This window comes from Natator depressus, chromosome 3 (genome assembly GCF_965152275.1).
Source record: "Natator depressus isolate rNatDep1 chromosome 3, rNatDep2.hap1, whole genome shotgun sequence".
NCBI lineage: Eukaryota > Metazoa > Chordata > Testudines > Cheloniidae > Natator > Natator depressus.
The window spans coordinates 182,085,784-182,111,060 of NC_134236.1; the positions used below are offsets into that span (position 1 = coordinate 182,085,784).

Here is a 25,277-nt window from a genome sequence, read left to right on the forward strand (position 1 = left end):
GTAGCTAGACTGTGGAGGGATGCGTCCAGATAACTTATAGAAAGTGAATTTAGGTTATGCTTCCATTTGCTTAATATAAGAAGTGCTAGAGTTATGGCAATCTCAAAGACCAACATCTGTACTCTAGAGTTTAGTATTGAAATGAGCTTTCTGACCTTCAAGAAAACAATGATTATTAACTACTCTAGGACATTTTTCCTCAGATGCTCCTGAAAAGCAAATAAGCACAGGTATCTTGATGTGGATTACATCCTGAAGTGTAGCAATTTACCTATATTAAGAGCTTTTCTCTAAAAACTTGTGGCAATAAATAGTGAAAAATCAAATTAATATTGCCCCTGCTTTCTAATCATTGAAATATCTGTACATTTAAAATAGTCCTTTAATCAGCCAGAGTTAGTATTCACCTGGGCAGCTTAATTATGTGGATAATTGTACTTTTAAGTCAGGAATCAATATTCTATAGAAATTCAGAAGAGATAGCCTAAGAACAGTTAAAAACTTGACTGTGCTTCAGGACTTTGACTAATTCTTATTAAGGAAGAAATCCTAGGCAGAGTGAGGGAAGATATTCTTTCATGTGTGTGGGGGGGATGTGCACACACATGCATGTGCATTTGAGGTAACCTGAAAAATTAACAGTTGTCAGCACTACTCTGCTGTGGGGAAGCCCAGAGTGGGCATAGCTGCTTCCTGTTTTCAACAGTAAGTGTACCTGTCTACAGAGACAAAGAACAAAAAAACCTGGAATAAAATAATGATGCACAACATATACAATATATGCTTCTGAGATAGCTGTTGTACCTGGTAAATGTTTTTAATAAAATAAAATCATGATGGTAGTGCACCAGTGTAATTTAGCCTACAGAGAATTAGAATGGGAAAATACCTTGTCCACCAGCAAGCAGGATTTCTCCCTACAATCTGTTCTTGAGTGCAAATCATTTACCTGTACAGCAGCTTATGGCCCGTCCACCACTTCCATTAAGAGACTACTCCTTAGTCTGATACAGCTCAATGTTATGAACATTTGTTGATACTCAGCTCATCTTTTCTGTTCCTCAGTTTCATCCCACTGCTTTTAGTTATACTGATTGTTCTGCTGTCTTGGTGTCTTTATATTTAAATTTAAATTTTCATTTAACCAAGAAATATATAAGGAACCAAATTCATCTCTAGTCTAACTTTGTTGATAACAGTGAAGTTATAACAGAGATAAATCTGACCCATTATTTCTTTCTGGTCTGTCTATTTACCCATAAATGAATTCCTTGAAATCTTTCTGGTAATATGCACCATCCTAGAACTTTATGCAGAATTCTGTAAGGATGGCATAATGAAGGACAAAAGCTTTCTAAGGCTCCTAAGTCACTTAGGAGCTGAAGTTGCATTGAAAGTCAAAGGGCTGGAAATCAAGGAGATTTAGGCTTTAATGGCCAGATTCTTAAAGATATTTAGTTGCCTAAGGATAGACAGCTAATGAGATTTTCAGAAATCCCTTCATGCCCAGTGGGAGTTAGGTACCCAGGCACTTTCAAAAATCTCACTAGGTGCCTATCTAAATCTCTAGGTGCCTAAATACCCTTAAAATCTGCCCCCAGGTGCTTTTCAATATGTTACCCAAAGTTTACATTTGCAGCCCCAAACTGTATATGCATTTTTTTCTTTTATTGTATTGCACTGCAGGTTTGTATCCAGTTTGCTGTACTTGACCACTGCTCGGAATTTTTGTCACTACTGCTTTTTCAGGTTTTCTTTTCCTCTGTTTCACATTATTTTCCCCTATTCCCCTTATCTATTAATTTTTCCATGTTGAATCATATTTAGTAATGTACTGCTCATATAGTATTTCTGCTTTCTTTCTATGTCCCTTAGTATTGTTTTTTTTTCAGTCCTCACTGGTATTTGCAATACTTCCCAATTTAGTTTCCTTTAATTTTCTTATGCCTTACATACATTGGTTGAAATCCTGGCCCCATCAAAGTCAATGGGAGTTTTGTCATTGAGTTCAGAAGGGCCAGGATTTCATCCCTTTGTGTAGTCTGCATAGAGAAATGATCAAAATAAATGGATAAAGAAAGCTTCAGACCAAATTTGTCCAGGGAACCTGTACAAGCTTAAATGTTAGAGCTGGTTCAAAACATTTTCAACATTTTTTTTAATATTTTGGTTGAAATTTCAATAACTTGGAAAATGTTGACAAGTTCTGTTCAATGCGTATTTGTCAGTACAACTTAATAATCATATTTGCAGCTATTGTAGTCACCAAAGACTGCCTTAAAATAAAATTTCCCAAGCTACTGACTAATCTACCCATAGCAACTACCTACACTGTCACAAAAATGACTTTACATTTCATATTATATTGCATTTTCCATCAGTACTTTTGTTTTTCTGGTTTCTGCTGTTGTTGCTACTCTCGTCTTCTTGGTTTTCCTTTTCTGACCTGTTTCACACATTTTCAGACAGTGATGTAATAGCCCACTCCTGTGTTGTGGCCATCATCTGATTTTGGCTTCATTTTTTCTCTGTGATTTGTAAATAGGTATCGCTGTAGATGCACATCTAAATATATATATAGAATGTACCTCCCCCAGCGTCATATCCTGTCATCACTCTGTGTCGTAATAAGTGTAATAAGTGATCATATTACTTACAATAATAAGTGTAGTAAGTGATCATAAGAGATACTGAACACCCTCAACTCACATAGACTTCAGCTCATCATCTCTCAGCTAAATAAAATTTCACTTAGGGGGCAATCCAATACCCATGATCTCAATGGGAGCCCTCCTATTGATTTTATTGGGTGTTGGATTATGGCCTTATCATGCAGCTATGCTCAGAAAAGGGACTCTGTAGAAACATTTCCTTCATATGCTACAGACCTGTTTCCTGTGTTAATTTTGAGTCATTCCATTTGACTTTATTGACAACCATACATTTTGGCTAATTTTTACTTCAGTAGTCACTATAGGGCCAACATAACTAAGGGCGAATGAGCTGGATTTAATTTTGGGGCTTGCATGTCACCATCAGAATTACTAAATTGCAGCTGCAGAGTATTTACGTAGAAATGTACAAAAATATACATTGCAATTGTACCTTAAACTACATTGATAGTTATCACCCTTAAAATCTTTACAGCTTTGTCTTTGTTGCTAGATAATGTCAGCACTGCTTTCCACATTTTTCCTATGAAAGGTATACCTAGGGAATAACATGAATAGTATGGTAGCAAAGACATCTGAGAAAGTTGTAAAGGCAACCACTATGTAATACATCTCAGGGTTACTGGTGATGATGCATGAGCCAGAAAGCATACAGACTGACTGTCAGATCTCATTGTTTTTGCACAGCAAGCAGTTCGTTAATGAAGGAAATAATAGTAACTTCTTAGCTGGTCAGAATTTATCTGTCAATTTGTCTAATCCTGATACTCTGGAAACCTGAATCGGGGAATTGAGGTGGCCAGCCTAGTCCTAAAGGAACCCATCACTGGACATTTTTAAAAGCAAGTTAGACAAACACCTGTCAAGGATGTCTAAACACGTGTCTAAATTAGGGGTTGGCAACCTTTCAGAAGTGGTGTGCCAAGTCTTCATTTATTCACTCTAATTTAAGGTTTCCCGTGCCAGTAATACATTTTAATGTTTTTAGAAGGTCTCTTTCTATAAGTCTATAATATATAACTAAACTATTGTTGTCTGTAAAGTAAATAAGGTTTTTAAAATGTTTAAGATGCTTCATTTAAAATTAAATTAAAGCGCAGAGCCCCCCGGACCGGTGGCCAGGACCCGGGCCGTGTGAGTGCCACCGAAAATCAGCTTGTGTGCTGCCTTTGACACGTGTGCCATAGGTTGCCTACCCCTGGTCTAAATAATTCTGCCATGAGTGAAGGTGACTTCACTCAAGGGCCCTTCTAGTCCTATGATTCTACCTATATGGACTAATCCTGATTCTCTGTGAACTTCTTTGCAATACTTGCTCAAAGTGAAATATAGATAAGTCATTTGAACCAATAAAAAGGTTACTGTTCTTGGAGATAGCTGGATCCTTTTTTGCCATACACATAAACTGCAGCATGATGAGCTTTAGTCGCTGATTCATGACCCTTGCTCCTTTCTTGAAATGTGCTGAAACTGACGGACTTCTGTAGCAGACCTCACACTATTCTTCCTATAGCCAAGTGTCCAAAGGGTATCAGAGATTAAAGACAGCTTTTCAGCTTCAGATACTGAACTAAGGCAAATGTACTAAGGTAACTGAAATAAGCTGGGTAACTGAGCTAAAAATAGACCAGAAAGCAAAAAAATTAAATTCAAATCACTTTGTTTTTAAGCAAGGACCTTAAATTAACTGATTAAAGACCAGTTAACTGATTGTTAATTACATAAGGAACCTTTCAAAAATTATCCAACCAAAAAAATTCACCCAATGGTTTCCTACATAAGAAAGCCTCCACTATGAGAAAATGTCTAGATATTTATAATTCCTGGTCATATCTTTCCTTTCACACAGTTTTGGCAAAACTTCCATACAATAGGTCTTTGGGGTAGGTACCATGTTTTCTTATATATTTGTACAGTAGCAAGCACAATGGAGCCTCAATCCTGAATGGGACTTCTAGGCACTACCATCTACATACAATTAATAATAAGACCAGTGAAAATAAATATTTTTCCCTGACACATTTATAAACTAATTCAATGGTTTGTTAGACTACAATAGACATTAACAGCAGGGGTCATATATTGATGTCACTGTTATTATATAGAATGCCCTAATGGAAAGATGTTCCCTTAGCCATTTTTGTATCCAAACGAAGTGTATTGGAGGCTACCAAGAAGTTGACACAGTTTTTCTGTCACAGTTTTTCTGACTGACTAGTGTCTGTATCTCTTTTACTGTGCCTTCTTTCTCAACAATATCCCTGCCAACTAATGCTTGGGATCCTAGGACATGTCCTGTCCTTTTTTACTCCAGTTCAATGAGCCAAAAGATGCAACTACTGTTACTCACATTTTTACCCAATACCTGGGAACTACAAATTATTGACATCCATCCACTGGAAACTTCAAATTCTTCACTCCGTCATTGGCATGTTGGCAGTCACCTGAAACTGCATCATTTCAGGTTCCTGCTCATCACACACAATCCATGTAAGGAGTGACAATGCTTTATGAACAACATTTGTGTTATCACATTATAAGGGCATTTTGGTAGCCAGGATAAAATTTCACCCGATCTTTGTGTCACAGTTTAACTGACCCATACTTAGCTTTGCTTGAATTAATGACAATATTCACAGTTACCTTGCATTCCATATAGTCCTTTATTAAAACTCCAGCACATGCATTTTCATGTCTGAAATCAGCTGCTTCATTGTAAAGGACTACCCAAAAAATCATAGCCACCTTACCCTGTGACTACCAGTCTTCCCATCAAGAATCAGGTCACCCATGCTCAGAGAGGTGCAATACTTAGTAGCGTTTTATCAAAGGGCAACATGGGTGACAAAATGCATAATCAGGCAAAATTGTTCTGTGCGTCAGTGTTCACATCTCAATAATTAAATTCTTCACACCAAGAGCAAGAACTGAGAGCCAACATAATCCAGGTTAAGAGAGATCTAGCCATGCTGCTACTTTACTTGCCCAGGTGCTATTCATGCCAAATTTCAGCTGAAAGGGTTTTTTATATAACTGTATGCTGATAACCAATACAGTTATTTACTTGTTTTTTAGTGGATTTGAGCTTTTCCCGCAGTCACTAAGTCAGATGTGTTATCAGTCCTCTCTTACACAGTTCTTTGTATGAGCACACATACATTGTGTCAGTAATAAGAACAGAAGTACTTGTGGCACCCTAGAGACTTACAAATTTAATGTATGCTTGGGGATAGCCCAGGATTTCAGGTGCTCCTTGGAGGGAAGAAAAGGCAGAAATGACCCTTTGGTCCTTGCAAAATCATTACCCTTTTAGGTAATAAACTACTGTACAATTTCATAAATTTGTTCCTCTTGTCTTCCTCTGAACATGATCCTATGCGTTGCAGATATTAACAGGAGTGGTAGCCCAAGACAGTAAAATTAAATATAAAACAGGTGAGCCATCCTGGCTTTCTAGTGACAGTATAACATGCTGTATCTGATTTCAGTTCCTGAGCTGCCCAGTTTCTGAGATGCTAGGGTGGCTAGAGAGGTCTTCATACTGTAGAAGCTCAGCCCCTGTGATCACCATCACTCTGCAAAGGGACTCGTTCTGCAGCAAACATTACTATGATACACAATCTTTAGGGGTGAGGTAAATAAAAGATTAAATTAAGGGATTTTGAAAGTCCAACACCCAAAGCCCATGTTCAGTAATCCCTAGTACACTAGTACTTTTCTTGTTTTTTGTTTTGTTTTGTTTTGTTTTTAGGTGGGGTTTGTGAGGAGGGCTGACATTTGCCTAGGATCTTCAGTTGTAGAATTAACAAGACAAATGAAAAAAGCAGAAAAGAAAAAGTATTATTTCATTATGGCCTCATTTTTAATGGAGCAAGATCCCTCCACTTGGGTGGACTTTGCAGAACATTTGAGGTGTTGATTGCAATTCCTGGAGACTGAAGTTTTTTACCGCACAGCATTTAAAGCAGTAGCAGTGGCAGCATAAGCCCCAATCAATGTGCATCATACTTAAAATGGAACAGGACACCATTGGGACCGAGAGGGTAATTCAGTGTCTATGCCTATTCATGGTTGGGCCTCTGGTGAAGCTGCCAACAAGGATTCCAGTTAGTGCCAATTGTGACAGTGTTTTTAATGATAAAGATACACATCCACTGAAGTCACTAACTATTTCAGCTACTCTAAGCCACAGAGCAACCATCAGACAGTAACAACTTCCTGTCTGTCTGGGCAAGATGTGACCCTGTGAAGGAAAGGGGAACTGCTCTGAATTTAATTAGCAGTTTCCTGAGACATCCATTCCTCTTTCTTGGCAATTTGCTAATATATCAAAAGTACTGAAAGAAACTGTAGTTATTTTCAGACGTTTGAGGAGAAAAGGTTTTAGTTCCCAACTCTGACCACCTAATGTGATTAAGAGATCAGAAGAGGAAAGGTGTTAAAAGAACATTACATTGTCTGAACTTTTTCTGAACATCATTAGGATTAGAAATTGTTGAGTAGTGTTTTTACCAGATAGTCTAGGTAATTTTTTGAACCACAATTAAAGATAGTCAAAAGATTTAGGGAGAGGGTACTGCTTGTGCTAGGGAATTCTTTGTTCGGTCTTTGTGGGTTCTCTTGTAGAAACAGGAATATGCTTGACATCTGTAATCAAACCACTGATAGTCCTTGTTGCAGTTGTCTGTTTCAGATTATGAGCACCATAAGCCTAAAAACTGTCTTGCCTTATTTTAGAATCTCTCCGCATACTTGGCCAATACAGCCAGGGTTCTATGTTGACCTGAACACTATACTGCAGTTGTGGGTAACCTGCGGCCCATGGGTCACATGTGGCCCATCAGGTAATCTGATTGTGGGCTGCGAGTCATTTTGCTGATGTTGACTGTCCACAGGCACGGCCCCCCGCAGCTCCCAGTGGCCGCAGTTCGCCATTCCCGGCCAATGGGAGCTGCAGGAAGCAGCGGCCAGCACATTCCTGCGGTCATGCCTGCGGAGGGTCAACTTCAGCAAAATGTCTTGGGGCCCGCAATCAGATTAGCCTGATGGGCTGCTTGCGGGCTGCAGGTTGCCCACCGCTGCTATACTGGCTTTTTTCCAAGGATCTTTCCAACTGTATTACCTGACAAAAAAAGAAGGTTAGAAAAAGCAGGTGGCTGGTTGATTACCACTGACTGCATTTAACAGTTTAATTTGTATTGCATATAAGGGAAGTCTCCTTTATTCCCTTACAGAAGTCAAATTGAAGAAAAAACAGTGATGGTATCCCAAGCTCCACCAATTAATCATGCTCATCCTGCTTGTGACATCAAAATGAGATGCCACTTTTAATATATTGTGCTGATCTTCATAATATGGTAATCTTTTCTTTTTTCTTTGTGTTCTATCAGCAGTGAAAAGCTAATGCTATAATTAGGCTTCAGGGTCAATGTCCCACTGAAACAAATGGGAGCAGCTCTTATTTCTCAGAGCCATTGTTTCAGGCTGTCTCCAGGCTCAAGTGGACATCACTGCATCCATTCACACTCAACTCACCTTTTGAATAAGGGCTAGAGACTGAGGTCCTGATTCTCATTTACACCAAGGCTATTTTATGCCACTAGTGCAAAGGGGTTGTGGACTTAATGCAAATAAAAATCTGTCCCTTTAAACAATTTTAAACAAAAGCTTAGATTCTAGAGCAGAAGAGCCACCTCTAAGCCAAGGCCCATCAAGCCACCCTATTTGATCCCTGCCTGAACACTTCACAACTGTGAAGAATGGGATTCTTTCCAAGGGTGTACAACAATTTGCTTTTGCACTCAGGAAACTGATGAAGTGTTGTTCAGCACAACAAGGTCAGAAGCCTCAAAGAGGATTCATTCCTCAGCGGATATTTGAGTCTTTAGAGCAGCCATGGGCAACAGCTGTGAAATCTAGAGCTAATCTTGTTTAAATTCACCTTTTGGGGCAGCTAATTGGTTGTCTCTCTCTCAAAGAGAAAACTATTCTGTGGTGAGGATGGCTGACTGAAAATTTTCATGCTTGAAGAGAAAATTGCAAATATTTGCTTTCCACCCATTCCACTTGGATGTAGAAATCTCAGGCATTTCACCAGCCATATCTCTGTAATGATTCAGTAGTGAAAAGCAGTTTCTGTATTTCACTATGGTTACTAATAGCTCTTTTCAGACTGGTAGCAAATGTGTGCTGAGCCCTGAATTGAGTAATTTGATTTGTGACCCCCTAGCTTTTCAGTGTACTACCATTACCCATGCACCCTCTATGCCTTAACTTTAATACACTCTGATTATTCCATAAAAGTGAAATATTCCATTTTCTGATTATTATGGGGGTAAATAAAACTTAGGAAGTGTGCAAACACTTCTCATGTAAAACAGTGGCTGGAAGGATGTCTTGGGAAACTCCTGTAGCTAGGGTTGCCAATTTTGGTTGGACATATTTCTGGAGGTTTCATCACCTGACATAATTTTTAATTAAAGATTAATCTTTAATTCCTGGAGACTCCAGCACAATCCAGGAAGGTTTGCAAACCTACCTGTAGACCCTCCTTCAAAGAACAGAAGAGTAAAACACCCAACCTCCCAAAAAAGATAAGGCCAAAGGTGAAAAATATTGCCAGAGACTTTATTTACTGTCTATCCTTAAGTTGTCATGAGGCACTGTGAGGATACATAAAGCAAGGAACTTTGGTAGCACAGTATAGAGGTTTTCTGGCTGCAAAAGACAATATGGAATATGTGTCTGAATAAATTTTATCTTTTCTTGGTACACCTTTGTCAAAATTTCAGTTTGAGCAGGCCCTGAATAGGGGATTGATGCAGGCAGGCTTTGCCTCTACAGATTTTAGTACCCATTCCTTTACAATTACTGGTGTTCTCTCCATTGTGTCTTTGGATTTGCCAGGGTACAGGATTAAGCAGATTGGCTGTTACATGGCAATCTGGAAGATTCGAGGGTTAGGTTTGTCCACAGCAAGGGCCATAATGATGTTGCAGAAGAAGATTATTGAACGTTGTTTGTGTTTTTCCAAACCAGTGATATGAAATAATACAAACAGGTGTGGATTTGTGGACATTTATATCTGTTTGAGGAGGAACAAAAGGCAATCTCCAGAAAATATAAGTGGTGGGTGTGCTGTTAGCTGATGCCAAGCTTCACTAGAGAAGAATGAGTCAGTGTAGTGAGGGATCAGCCACAGGTAATATTCACATTACTTCTGGCATCTGTCTGCTTCTGCTGTGCTGTTAGTGGAAGCAATCTGGGAGCAAAGTTGCTTGACAGTGTATTTCATATTAATGGAGGTTTCATACTTCTAAAGACATTGACAAAGCTGAGCTGCACAATGCAACTTGCTGCCAAAAATGAGAATAGAAAACCATGAGGGATATTAAGGTTAGATAAAGTCATTCAGAGTCAAAATTACTAATTTCAAGAAATATGCTGAAGTTGAGCAGAGGGAAGTCATGGGATGTTCATTTGGGTGAATGCCTTTACTATTCTACCCACCTGTTTCAACTAGGATTTCAAAATGCATTAGAAACTATTTTGAATATATTACTTTCAAGATTTATTGATGAACATATCTCCTTGGTGGGGATCTCTAAAATGAATTCCTTTCTGGTAGGTTTAATTAAACCAGGCCCCCTCAATGTAACTGTTAGGAACCACTTACTAATTGTGTAAATTATTTGGCAGAAATCAGAAGGCACAACACAAAATAAGAGGTTTCAGAAATTTAGTTTTCTAAACCCACACTTTTCTCTGTCATAAATATATGAGAAATGTATAAAGGTTTATAGACCCCTTAGAACCATTTCAAATCCAGTTCAAAATAAATATGAGAATTCTAGTGTCAAATCCAATTTGTAGGAGTGTCACAAGGCACTGAGGATTGAAAAGATTTAGGTTCAACCCATTTTTTCCATGTCTGAAGCTGAACTTATAGACAAGGTTTGGGTTCATGCACATTTGCCTAGGTTTGCTGCTTTGCTAAAAGCTGAAGCAGGCCTATTGTCCACATTGTAAAATGTCAGATTTAGATGGGCAACAGAAGCAGCATCATTATTGGGAAGAGAAGAAAGAAAATTAAAATCAACATCCACACTTTTAAAGGGAGACAGCAGCATGGCCCAATGAATAAGGCAATAGAATAAGAATCAAACCTAATAAACTGACAATCTTTGACCATGGGCAAACAATTTACCCTCATTGTACCTCAGTTTCCCATCTGTAAAATGAGGATAATGCTTACATACCTTTGTAAAGAACTTCAAGTTTTTTTACTAACTAAAAAGCATTATACTGACTAAAAAGCATATTTTAAAACAGAGGTAAGTAGGAAGCTAAGGAGGGCTGCTCTCCAGCTGGATAGAGTGGTGTCTGAATTAATTTTGTTGCAGGCCATCACTTGCAAACATCAGTGGGCTGGGGGAGCATATGTGTACCATGGCTATGTGGCGGTACATGGAGAGGAAACATCTGGAGCTGTCTGAAAATAAGGTGGTCGTGGCAGTGTGCTACAACAAAGCAGTTCTCATAAAGAGAGGTGTGTGTGTGTGTGTGTGTACGTGTCCACAGGCATCTGCTGCAAAGCTATGGCAGCAGCCAGGTCTGGCATTAGAATGGGTGTGAGTGGCACACACTGCGGAGGCACCAGCTAACTGTATGTCTGGGAATTTATACTATACATTTCAAAATTCTATGAGAGAGAGAAGGAACACAGTTGGTTTCAACTACCTGATGGAGTTAGGGATAACAGCCCGCTAGTCTGTCCCGTTGCATGCCAGTATCACAATAGCCAGGGTAAATTATTGAATAATTTTTCTTTGTTTTCCATAAGGATCAGAGATCTCACGTAAGACTGCATCAGCCTCCCTCTAAGGGTATGTCTCCACTACAAATGAAAATGTGCCTGTAGAATGGTGAGGCATACTTGTGCCAGCTTTAATCTAGCTAGTTTGGGTAACAATAGTAGTGAAGACATGGTAGCACAGGCTGCAGAATAGGCTAGCTGCCAAGTACAAGCCCACTGGGGACACTGGAAACATGCTTGGGTTGCTAGCCCACACTGAAACCCATGCCATCAGATCATCATTGTGTGTACAGCTACACTAGAAGCACTGCAGTGGTGCAGCTGCACTGACGCAGCTGTGCTGCTGTAGAGCTTCTGGTGAAAACACCCTAAGCTGATGGGAGAGAGTTCTCCCATTGGATTAGTTACTCCACCTCCCATGAGAGGCAGTAGCTATGTCAGCCGATACGCTGGATCTCCCAGGATCACTATGGGCATTTCAACATCCCCCATTGGAATCTTCTGGTCTAGAAAGAAAGTCCCTGCTTGGAGCTTTCTGTACAGGTCAGTGTTCCCTGAAGATGCGTGCTTCATGCACCTTCCCTGTCCACCCCATGTTGATATCAGTGAAACGATCCCAGTGATCCACAAGTGCTGGCAATATCATAGAGAAGTACCCCTTTTATTGATGTATTCCGTCGCAAGATGGTCCGGGGCCAAAATTGGAATATGCGTTCCATCTGTTCCCCCACTGCAGTTAGGGAATCCCATTGCCGCAGTTAGGGAATCCCATTGCCGCAGTTAGGGAATCCCATTGCTGCAAAGCCAGTCATTTGCAAGAGTCACAGTCTTTCGGAGCAGGATTTGACTAATGGCCCTGCGCACTTGCATGAAAGCAACCCCCATGATGGACTTCCAGACTCCAAACCGATTCACGACCGACTGGTAGCAGTCTGGAGTTGCCAGCTTCCCCACGCCGATTGCCACACGCTTCTCCACCAAGAGGGCAGCTCTCGTTTTGTTGTCCTTGCATAAGAACATAAGAATGGCCGTACTGGGTCAGACCAAAGCTCCATCTAGCCCAGTATCCTGTCTTCCGACAGTGGCCAATGCCAGGTGTCCCAGAGGGAATGAACAAAACAGGTAATCATCAAGTGATCCATTCCTTGTCACCGATTCCCAGCTTCTGGCAAACAGGGGCTAGGGACACCATCTCTGCCCATCCTGGCTACTAGTCATCGATGGACCTATCCTCGATGAATTTATCTAGTTCTTTTTTGAACCCTGTTATAGTCTTGGCCTTCACAACATCCTCTAGCAAGGAGTTCCACAGATAGACTGTGCATTGTGTGAAAAAATACTTCCTTTTGTTTGTTTTAAACCTGCTGTCTATTAATTTAATTTGGTGACCCCTAATTCTTGTGTTATGAGAAGGAGTAAATAACACTTCCTTATTTCCTTTCTCCACACCAGTCATGATTTTATAGACCTCAATCATATCCCCCCTTAGTTGTCTCTTTTCAAGGCTGAAAAGTCCCAGTCTTATTAATCTCTCCTCATATAGCAGCCGTTTCATACCCCTAATTATTTTGATGCCCTTTTCTGAACCTTTTCCAATTCCAATATATCATTTTTGAGATGGGGCGACCACATCTGGATGCAGTATTCAAGATTTATACAGAAGCAATATATTTTCTGTCTTATTATCTATCCCTTTCTTAATGATTCCCAACATTCTGTTCACTTTTTTGACTGCCGCTGCACATTGAGTGGATGTTTTCAGAAAACAATCCACAGTGACTCCAAGATCTCTTTCTTGAGTAGTAACAGCTGATTTAGACCCCATCATTTTATACATATAGGTGGGATTATATTTTCCAATGTGCATTATTTTGCATTTATCAACATTGAATTTCATCTGCCATTTTGTTGCCTAGTCACCCAGTTTTGAGAGATCCTTTTGTATCTCTTCGGAGTCTTCCTGGGACTTAACTATCTTGAGTAGTTTTGTATCATCTGCAAATTTTGCCACCTCACTGTTTACCTCTTTTTCCAGATCCATGAGAGGACCGTCCATCTTATTCCATGACAGCTTACTTTGCTTAAGGGCCTTTGGTGAGGGATCTTGTCAAAGATTTTCTGAAAATCTAAATACACAATATCCACTGGATCCTCCTTGTCCACATGCTTATTGATCCCCTCAAAGAATTCTAGTAGATTGGTGAGGCATGATTTCCCTTTACAAAAATCATGTTGTCTCTTCCCCAACAAATTATGTTCATCTATGTGTCTGACAATTCTGTTATTTACTATAGTTTCAACCAGTTTGCCTGGTACTGAAGTCAGGCTTTCCGACCTATAGTGGTGTCACCTCTGGAGCCTTTTTAAAAAATTGGCATCACATTAGCTGTCCTCCAGTCATTTGGTACAGATCCTGATTTAAATGATAAGTTAGTAGTTAGTAGATACAGTTAGTAGTCCTGCAGTTTCACATTTGAATTCCTTCAGAACTCTTGAATGAATACCATCTGATCCTGGTGACTTATTACTGTTTAGTTTATCAATTTGTTCCAAAACCTTCTCTAATGATATCTCAATCTGCATTGCAGTTCTGGGGCTAGCGCCACACATAGTTCCAGGAAAGTGGCTTTGCACATCCAAAAGTTCTGCAGCCATTGCTAGTCATCCCAGACCTGCATAACGATGTGACCCCACCACTCAGTGCTTGTTTCCCGATCCCAACAGCAACTGTGGAGTCCAATTTGATCCACTCTGTGCAGCTGCTCCATGAATGCCAAAAGTAATCTTGTGTTGTTTCTTTCCATGGTACACAGTAGGTGAGGCACCAAGGATTCCTCTTCAGATTTGAAGCTCATGATATACTGCATGATCAGTCACATTGTGTTCATAACACTGACCACAACGGTGTAGAGCTGTGCAGGATCCATCCTTTCAGACAGAGATGGCAGGCGTACAGTAAACAGGGACTTTTGAAAAATGTCATGAAACATAGTCAGAAGCCCATAGGATAATGGGACAGAAAAAAACTGCATCATGGGACGTTGAGCCTGCACCCATGATGCACTGCAATCCATTCTGCCTTCCCACAACTCCTAGGTGCAGAAGGTTGTGAGTTGCACAGTGGAATAGCTACCCACAGTGCACTGCTCTTACTGTCGATGCTAGAGAACCAACTGTGGATGCATTCTGCCAACAGAAGGAGCACTGTGTGAACATACATAAGTGATGTAATTATAGCAGTTTATGATCATCGGTATAATTTGCATCAACTTAACTCTGTAGTGTAGCTGTAGCCCTAGTGTAGACAAGGACTTTCATTGTTATCTGCACTAGCTAGATTAAAGATAGCATGAGCATGCCTACCTGTTCAACAATCACACCTTCATTTGCTGTGTAGACATGCCCCAAAACAGCAATCAAATTAAATGGCTTTGCTGAAACTCCTGCTTTTATTGGGGATGTGTTCAGTCAATCATGGATCCAGGAGAAAAAACATGTTTTCACCTTGAATGGTCCCATAGAATATGTGCTAACTACTTACCCTTAGCTATCTGTTTGATCTTTTATTTAGCTGTGACACTCTGACTACCTTTCCCATACATAAGGAAGAGCTCAATAGCTTGTCTTCTCACCAACAGTAGTTGGTCCAGAGAACCTCATCCCCTTTGTCTCTCTAATTTTTTGGCCCAGGTCACCTTTCCTGATGATAATAGTTTTGACTCAGTCCATAGCAACCTCCAGCCTGGGCAAAAAAAGAGTTTGTAATTAGCTCAGAGAAGCAAAATCCAAACAAAAAAATCTCACAGGCTCACATACAGAGACTGGAGCCTACCCAAGGCCAGTTTCATGGGAATTCAAGGTTTAAAGTGGGTGTTTTACAAGTATCTAGCTATATGCCCCTTCCACTCTGATAGTTTTAGATAGTCCCTTTCTAGCTATGGATACATGAATGGGCTTCCCATTGAAGTCAAAGGAAATAGCACACATGCTATTGGAGGCAGTATTTTCCCCAAAGTTTGTAAGAGGCTTTTAGCAAAGCTGTTCAATGGCTCTTGAAAATAAATGGCCTAAAAATCCTGAACATTTCATTTAGTTTTTCAAAATTGTATCTTTCTCTATTTTTGCTATAACAAATGAACATGAATAATTCAGCAAAACAGGAATAAATGACAAGCAAAAAGTGATAAATGCAAACATCCTTGCATACCATAATGCAGCTTTCCACTATTCCTGACTAACAAACAGCATCAAAGATAGACATTGGGACTAAAAGAGACATTGGGAGTCAGTACTCCATCCCCATCAAATTAAAATTGCGCAATACTCCAAATATTAGTGTTGTTATTAAATTTCCAGATAATAATTTCCTTAGACTAGTGATTCTCAACTATTTCAGGTTGCCAATCCCCTATTCAAAGTTTAAAATGTGCACAACCCCTTTACATTTACTGTAAAAGTAAGAGTAAAAATGTATCCATGATAACAATGAGAAGCCTGCATAATTTATTTGTGTGGTGTTTTGAAGGTTAACAGAGCATATTTGACCTCGAAGGGCAAGGGTGTACAAAGACAGGGGGATTAACATTTTCTTTGCTTTAGTTTGTAATAAAATTTTCACAACCACCTCCCCTGATTGCCTTTTGTGCCGCTGGGTACTGCAACCCACTGGTTGAGATACACTGCCTTAGCTCTCATTCATCAGAATAGCCAAGATTGTGACCAGATTCATCTGTTAGCAATAACCAATTTATTGAAAAAATGTCTTAGTAAGAATGGACCAACCAATGAGATGAGATTATCATTCAGATTCTGATCATTCAAATTGCTGAATTTCTGCAATTCCTATCAAGAGCGCAGAGGCAATTAGCACCTTAAAGGTTCAGATCCATCAGTTTTTACTCAATCAAAATTCCCACTGACATCAGTAGGAGTGTTGCCTAAGTAAGACCAAAGGCCTGATCCTGTAACCGTGGAAGTCAGTTGGAGGTTTGGCATTGATTTTGATTGGAGCAGGAAGTCAGTGAAATTACATCAGGGATAAATTTAGCTGGTTGACTTGCTTCTGAGAATCTGAACCTCAGTACAAATCTAGTCAAGAGGAGGGATGAATTTAAAATACAGCTAGGAGTGTTTGATTTACAAATTATTTTAATGTATATTTTAAATTATCTTTCTTTTATGAATGTTGACCCTTTAATAAAAATTATGTTGCCATTAAAAGAGGGGAAATAATGGTGGTTGCAAAGAACAGACTTTGATGGGAGGTGGTAGATATGTTTAATGATGCCATTTTGTTTTTTCTCTCAGAGTTTGGTGAAGTGGTGCTTGTTTCCGTGAACATTTGTGCACTTTACATGATAATGCAGGGTGATTCCTTCTCCTTATACTTCTTTTTCATGTAAATATATACTTGCCTCAGAATCAAAGTGACTTCAATGCAATTATTCCTTTTGCCTTGAATACATGCATAATTCTTGGCTGTCCTGAATACAGTCTGACCGCATTGCAAATATATGCTTGGCAGTTGGTCCCTAGAAGTATGTGTGCAATTCATACAGAGAATTTAATTTCTTGTAATGTGGCATCCCATTGTAACTATCTTTCGAGAGTATGAGAGAAAGAACGTAGGGAAACCCAATCAAAAATGTAAGCTCTTGTTTTCAAAAATGTCCTTCTACTTTGGTATTCGACAGTATATATTATTGCATGAAATAATGATTTGTTGCAAGGCACGGTTCCATAGCTTATTTGCTTAACTTCTGGAGTATTTTAATGAAAATGCAATTTGATTTTTGACAGGGCAGGGTTGTACTTCTAAAGGGAAAGTGGCAGATTTATAGATAATGATCCCCTGAAGAGTTATTAGAGACAATTGCTTTGATAATTACTACATTATGTGTATGCTGCTGGTTTTATGTGACATTGAAATTAGTCACGAGTCTATATTATTATTGTCTCAATAACTAGAAACATAAAGAATGAGAAAAAGTACAGCAACCTCACATCAGAAACAGCTGAAATGGTGCCTTAAAAGAGACCTTAGTTGTTTTAGGAAATTACATACTATCCTAAATAAGAACATTTTGCTCACTGTTTAACTGTTGCTGTGCAACAAATATTTGTTTAATTTATGTCTGTGTTTCTTGCACTCCATCCTGGTGTTAGCTTTTTTCATCTACAGCAACCAGTGTTCTACTTGTTCTTCTTTTGTAAATCTAAAGCTGCTGCTGCTGAAGCAAAATAAATACTGCTTTTATCTTGTCTATACCCAGCCCTTTTCCAAAAATTTGCATCAACAATTGGTTTTACTTCTGTAAGATAAGATGAAAGTTGAAACAGATGGGATGGAGGACAAAAGGAAAGTGTGCCTGATTTATTTTAAAACGTTCTGCCATGAATTATTGTTACGTATTCTCTTATTGTTTCCTTGTGCTCCACCTGTCTGTCTTCTGTATCTGTGTTGTTCTTGAATTTTACTTAGATTGTAAACTCTTGGGAGCAGGGACTCTCTTATTGTTCTCTAAGCACAGTGGTGTCCTGATCTATGATTGGGGCCCCTGGATGCTACAGCAATACAAATAATAATACATAATAGTATTATTTGTAATGTGATTGCTCCTAGAAACCCAGTCAGGGTAGGATCCCCATTGTGTTACACACTGTACAATTATATAGTAAGAAAGTGTCCCAAGGAGCTTACAGTGTAATTTGAAATAACACACGAGTGTGACAAACATAAATGAGGAGGGGGGAAGAGAGGACCAGGGTAACTCCACTAAGATTTCACAGGTTGCATAGGTTAGCTATTGTACAACTTGAAGGCTTCTGAGGGTTCCAAATCATCACATAGAATACAAGCAGTTTAATTAACAGGCTTTACATATCATTGTTCTTAGTAGTAGGTAAAAACCCATGCTGTTACACAGTGTAATTCATAAATTCACGTGTGCAAAAAGCCGAAAATGGTTGAGAACTTAAAAATTGGAAGGTAACAGACCATCTTAGTGACGATTGACCCTAGTGGTATTTTGAAGAAAAAATTCTCTCGGCCATTCTTGTAGAGATTTCGGTTGCTTCACATTAACTCAACAGACATTCTAGGCTTCAGACTGTTGCTTGGGGTTATTGTGTGTGCTGGTTGTTCTGTTGTGTATTGTGAGTGTGCTGGCAGAGTTGCTTGGATTTGTGCAGGTTGCAAATGAGTGGTGTGTGCTGTTATGATTGGCTCTGTGTGTTTGGAGTTATTGTGTATACCTTTGTGTTGTGTGGATGGTTGCACTGATTTGTGTCTGAGGGGGAGATGTGCTGACAGATGTGTGTTGATTTTTGTGGGAGGCAGTTGGGAGTACGGGTGTGGGCCTGTAATCCACTATCTTTGCAGTCGCCCTCATACTAACAATGCAAATTGGCTGTAGAAGAAGGAGGGTGATTGTTTGAGTTACCTCTGATATCACAAGGGTCTAGAAACCTTGGCATGGCATAGATATATGCCTTACTGTAGCAGTGTAATTTGTAAAGTCAAAATGGCTGAGAATTTAAAAATGGAATGCTAACAGACCGCAAAACCCAGTGATGATTGAACCTGTTGACATTCTGAACAATAAGAGTTATCAGCCATGCTTGCAGCTGTATCCATTCCTTCACATTGACTCAACAGACATTCTAGGCTTCACAGTGACACAAAGAGTGACAGTGTTGCCCTCTTATTATATAGATTTTTTACAACAGCTGCCTGCAATTAGTACCATTTCAAGCCTTCTAGATCTGCTAAGCTGGTCTTCTGATTCTTCATAATGCTGAATGTAGAGTTGGATGAATGTGAGCATATGACAACTAGTGGTTTCTAATAAACTTCACAACTACTCCCCAGGTCACCAGAAATGACATTGAGCCCATTGACGTTACCTGTGGATGTACCCAGTGATCAATCTGAGAAATTCCTAGAGAGGGGGAAGTTTATGTAAAGGTCTTGAAACCACTGCCCAATGAAATAGCATGTTGTAATGTTTTAGCACATGGTAATATAAACAGAGGTGAAAGTGGGCCGGTACAGCAGACCGGTAAGAAGTGGCTGCCGGTACGGGCCCGTACACAGCCGCTTTAACATCATTGCCCCCTTTTGCTCCCCCCCCCGGGGCTGCTGAGAGGGGGGCAAAAGGGGCAGCTGCCCCAGGGCATGGTGATTTAAAAGGCCCTGGGGCTCCTGGCCACCGCTGCTGCTACTGCAGCAGCGGCTGGAGCCCATAGCCCTTTAAATCTCCACTGGGGCAGCGCTGAAGGGCTGGCTAGGGGAGGCTGACCCCCAGCCCCACCCCTTCTGCCCGAGGCCCCATCCCTTCTGGGGGCCCGGAGCTGGGCCTCCGTACCGGTAAGACTTTTAAGTTACTTTCACCCCTGAATACAAACTACAGAAAGATATATAGAGGAGGAGGAGTGCATGGGCGGCAGGTATAATAGGCCAGAGAAGGCTCTGCCTTAAGCGCCCGATCTAAAGTCCAGTGAAGTCAATAGAAAGATTCCCGGTTACTTGGATCAGTCCCTTAGCATACTTCTAAGCCACAATAATAAATTAGGTGAAAGCAGCTATGCGATGGTGAATATCTATTTATAATAGTACTTAATGCAGGGATTTATTTTTAAAAAGTTCCCTATTTTATAGCCTACTATGTGTGAGAGAGGAATTAAATATTTAGTCATCATCCTGTTCTGCAGGTAAGCTTAAATTTTTGGTAAATTATTTTTTTAAATTAGTGTCTGGGTTAGCAGAGAACAACACAGGGAGTTCAAATGTTTATCTGTGAAGCTAAGCAGTGCTATGTTGAAGAATACACGTCTTGGGCTCTGACAGGTTGTTATTTGAACCATCTAAATTTTAACCATTTTTAATTAGCTTTTGAACTTTTTTAAAATTCTGCTTTGTTCCAAAAGCATTTCTCTTGGCTCTGCTCTGTGCCTAACCAGGTGAAGTGTACATTAAATCTCAATTAGGATTGTTTCACTCATCAAGTTGAAATCCTTGATAGCATTCAATTCCCCTTGTCTTTTGTTTTCAAGGGAATAATGCAAGTGCTATTGATATAAGAGGCAGTGAAGCATTATACATCTGAGGACAGTTGATACCACGAAGCACCATCTTATATAGGACTTTGAATATAATGAAATACACCATGACATACCTGTATCTGTGGATAAGATACACCAGCAAGTTAGTGGCATAAAGATCCAGATCCTGGCTGAGGCTGAATGTTAAGATAATTTGCTCAGCAATCATTTTTAGTCCTTTATTCCTCACTTATGATTAATGCAGAGACACCTTCTTTGGAAAACCTAGCATAGCCTTGGAAATTGCATAGTTGTCAGTCTACCAAACAAGGCAGATCATGCAATTAATAGAAAACTGCCCAGTTCTGCTTTTTGTTGACCCTGTAGTGACTGCAAAATATGAGTGCTCTGAGAGAGGGAAGAGCCATCTGCCACAGCAGCATTAGTTAGCTAACAAACCACTATTCTCCACTAGTCAGATGGGGAGTCTTTTGCATGTACATTTCTTTGGACTAATACTTAATGCCACTTCATGGGAATGCCAACTGAGCTTCTAAGCAGCACTACATTTTAGTTGCCTCAATCCAGAAAGCTAAGGTAATTAGGTGCAAGCTACAGAGTTCGGATTTTACAGAGTTTAACTTCCAGAACAGAGTCACATCCAAACTGCCCCAAAGTTCAAGTATGGTGTTCCATTTCAGATTTGTCTTTTAGAGATGAGCCCGAGCTGTGAAGTTTGAATCCCCACTTGAATTTCCCCTAAGTTCAACCGTGTTCTGGTGGACCCCTTCCAGTAGGGTTTTCAAATGGCAGGGATGTTGCTCAATGAGATGGACCACTGCTGTGGCGTGATAACAATATCCCATCAGCATGATAATAATGTTACAGGGCCACATCTTCCTGGCCATTCTCACCCGCTGAAGCCAGTGTGACTCTACACATTAATGAAGTGAGCAGTGTTTGGCCATTGTATAACACACAAAATGTCATCCTGAGCTGCAAAATGAATTAAGGGTTTTGTCAGAAAGTAACTTTGAGGGGGATAGACGCGGAATGTATCTTCAGGTATCTAGATTCCTTGTCCACGTATCTTTTGGAGAACTTCTGTGGAGAATTCATATGTCTCAAACCATGCTTAGAGTGTATTTGTCATTGCTGGTTTAATTAGATAGGAAAGAAGGCTGCCTTTCCATTTTCATTAAGAAGAATACCATGGTTCATTAGTATTCAGCTATCAAAGCCCAGTGGATTTCAGAGGATAACAATCTTTGGTGTCATATGAAGTCACAACAGGAAGTGCCAGGGCTGGAACAGCATCTTTGTATTTCAGCATCATACTGACACTGGAACCAAAATACATGGTGTGTGTCACAGAGAGAATAATTAAATGCTGGTTTCAAACAAATAAACAAATAGATGGAAGGACATTGAATTGTTTACATGTGTCCTGCCTTCTGTTCTTGGAACTCAAGCTTTTGCTGAGAGACCTTGAAAGAGCAAGGAATATATTCCTTATAATCTATCTGCTCAATGAGCTAAATTATTCATTTTAAATGAAAATATTTATAACCGTATGTCAGAAAAGAAGTCTGATTTCTGGGAAACTATGCCTAATAAGAACCCCGTGGTGTGAAACCTTGTGGCTCAGTCTGCTAAATAATTATCTGTTTTAATACTTTGCCTCCCATATGTGTATTTTTAGGCCTCCTATCAATACATATTTTATAAAGTGCCACAGACGTTCGAAGGAGGAAGTGTTCTGTTGCAAATGAAACTAGTTTCAGTTTCCCTGGAAAATGACGTGATTTATGGGGTTTCATATCAGATGCAAAAACAAGGATGTTGTATAAAAATTGTAGGATGTAATCACGAGGGGTGGGGAACAAACAAAAATCCTGCTCTGTTGTGAATAATTTGTGATCCTTCAAAGCAAGCTGACTCTTAGCAGACTGCTTAGCGATCATGAGACTTAATACATATATGTTCTTGTATCAATGTATAAAGCCACTTCTTACAATTATTAACAATAAGGTCAGATTGGTAGTAAGTGAAAAGGAGACAAATTATCTCTATTGATACTTATGCCTCATGTTTAATCAAGAATATTTTGCAAGTGCTTGGTGTAATTGAAAGTGCTTTCCAGAGAAACCTGCCCTCTCCAAGCTAGCATTTGTAAATTATAATCATGTCTTTGAAGCGTCACTCCATAATTTTCAGAACTTTTGATTTATAGAAAGATGCGGTGGTTGCATTTGCTTTAGATTTTCTATTTACGTAAGAGATGCTAAACACTCAGTCTTTTGCTAGTGTTAAATTGAGGCAGAGGATAACAGGTTTTCTGAAGTACAAATTGACATATACAGCTAAGGTTTAGCTATTAACATAATCTTATAATGATAGATTTAACTTCCAGAACAGAGTCACTTGAAACACTTGAATCCGACGAAGTGGGTATTCACCCACGAAAGCTTATGCTCCAATACGTCTGTTAGTCTGTAAGGTGCCACAGGACTCTTTGCCGTTGAAACACCTAATCTACAAAGCATTCACTATACCCCATAAAGCTTAAGAAATCCTGTGTCATGGAAAAAAAATGTCATTAGGTGTGGTAGAGTGGTGCAGCAGGTTCTGTTCAATATGCTGATGTGAGCAACAGGTCTGAATCCCCATTGCTGCCTCTTAGACGCAAAGTATTAATTCATCTCCATTTAAATATTTATAAAACTCACCAGCCACTGCTGTATTAATTGTTTGTTAGTGCCCATCTTTTATTTCGGGTAATTTTCATGGGGCTCTAAGGGGAATAGATCTGCCTTTTGCCTTCCTTCTAGCTGCTTTAATTTGAAAGGCTAAGCAATTGTAAGATGTTACAGATATATAGCTAAAACCACTGCAGCTATCATTTTCCTGCTGTAATGTACCCACTTCCATAGCCACAAAAAAAGGCCTAGCACTGTGTGAAAGGCGTTCATTCTTTGTTTTACGAGAAATAAAGGCCATCTGAATGTGGCAATAGCAGTGTATGTATGTCATTGCTGTCACTGGAGTCAAGGGTTTCATGATTTCCATGTTGTAGCTTTAAATAGCTAGGACTTTGAACACTTTGGGATTGGGGGGTGGGGGGGGGTAAGGAGAAGGGTAGGGAGACGTGACGGTAAAGTGTTGAGAGCAATAGTGTTAAAACCCAGGCTGTGTTGCAGCTGGTAGAGAGATCAGGATTTAAGTGACAACATTGTGGCACCACAGAGGGTCAGACCAGGAGATTCTTAAGGCCAAATCCTATTCCTCCATCATAGCAGTGGAGGCCTTGACCCAGCAGAACTGGTGCAGTTCCACTGTGGGAAAGGTTGGGGAGTGGATCAGGATAATGGGATTCTGCATCTCCTGTGGACTGCAGAACTCTGCCTTACAGAGATCATTCCACCCCAGAGCCCACACCCCCAGCCGGAGCCCCCCCCCTGCACTCCAACCCCCTGTCCCAGCCCAGAGTCTCCTCCTGAACCTCAAATCCCTCATCACCAGCCTCCCTTAGAGCCCAGACCCCCAGCCAGAGCCCCCCGCACCCTAACCCCCTGTGTCAGCCCAGAGTCCCCTCCTGCACCCAAACTCCTTCCCAGAGCCCATACCTTTCACCCCCCGGTCCACAATCCCCAGACTGGATCCTGCACCGCAAACCCCTTATCACTGCCCCTCCCCAGAGCCCACACCCCCAACCGTAGCCCTCACCCCTCCCCAGCATCCCAAAACTCAGCCCCAGCCTGGAGGCCCCTCCTGCACTCTGAACCCCTCATCCCCAGCCCCACCCCAGAGCCCACACCCCCAGCCGGAGCTCTTACCCCCCCACACACACTCCAACCCCCTGCCCCAGCCTGGTGAAAGTGAGTGAGGGTGGGGGAGAGCGAGCGATGGAGGGAGGGGGGATGGAGCAAGGGGGGGGCAGGGCCTCAGAGAAAGGCTGGGACAGGGGGCGTGGAAGGGGTGTTCAGTTTTGTGGGATTAGAAAGTTGGCAACCCTGACCAGTCTGTTCAAACATTGATTTACTTTGATTAGCATAGAAATTTCACTCCACATATTCTAAAGGTGCTAATTAATTTGATTTCACAATATACTGAAACAATGCAAAATGGCTGCCATAGTAAGAGAGCCCTGGTTTATATATTTATAGCCTTTTCTGGGGCACTCCTTGGCACAGTATCAAAAAGCCTGGGGGATGATTTGCATGGTTAATTATTTTGTACTCATTCCATTAATTCAAACATTGCTGCAGAAGAAGGTTTGAAAGCCACACGGAGGGAAGTCACAGCATTTTTATTGCATACAAGCCCACTTCTAAGGCATTCTGTAAATGTGTGGATGTTGTTAGGTAGATAGGTCACAAATAAAGGGAAGTGAATGTTAAAGAACTGCCAAGCTGTGTAGCTAATAAAGCTATACTGAGAAGTTTTGTCATCTTGGTAAGCAAATGCAGTGGATAGTGGGATCCCCTGTGGACTCATTTTATCTAGGACACTCTGTACCATTGATGGATCATTTTCAGAAAAAAACCTTTGTAACTGTAACACTGTGCACTCACAGGACCCAGGCTTGCTGGTTAAGCAGTTTTGAAAACCAATGAATAAAACTGTGTATTAAAAGAGACAGTACATTAAGGAGAATATTTGGGGCCAATTTTTGTGTGTAACTTGTGTTCCCCTCCACAGTCAAATTCTGTCACCCTTAATCTTGTTGTGGAGTATGCAAAACTTTG

The 25,277-nt window shown here is 40.3% G+C and overlaps 1 protein-coding gene across 30 annotated transcripts in view; it reads left to right on the forward strand.

The window, feature by feature from the left end:
* NRXN1 (neurexin 1) overlaps positions 1-25,277 on the forward strand; it is a 1,220,951-nt gene that overhangs the window by 1,141,733 nt on the left and 53,941 nt on the right. The gene's annotated exons all lie outside the window — the stretch shown is intronic.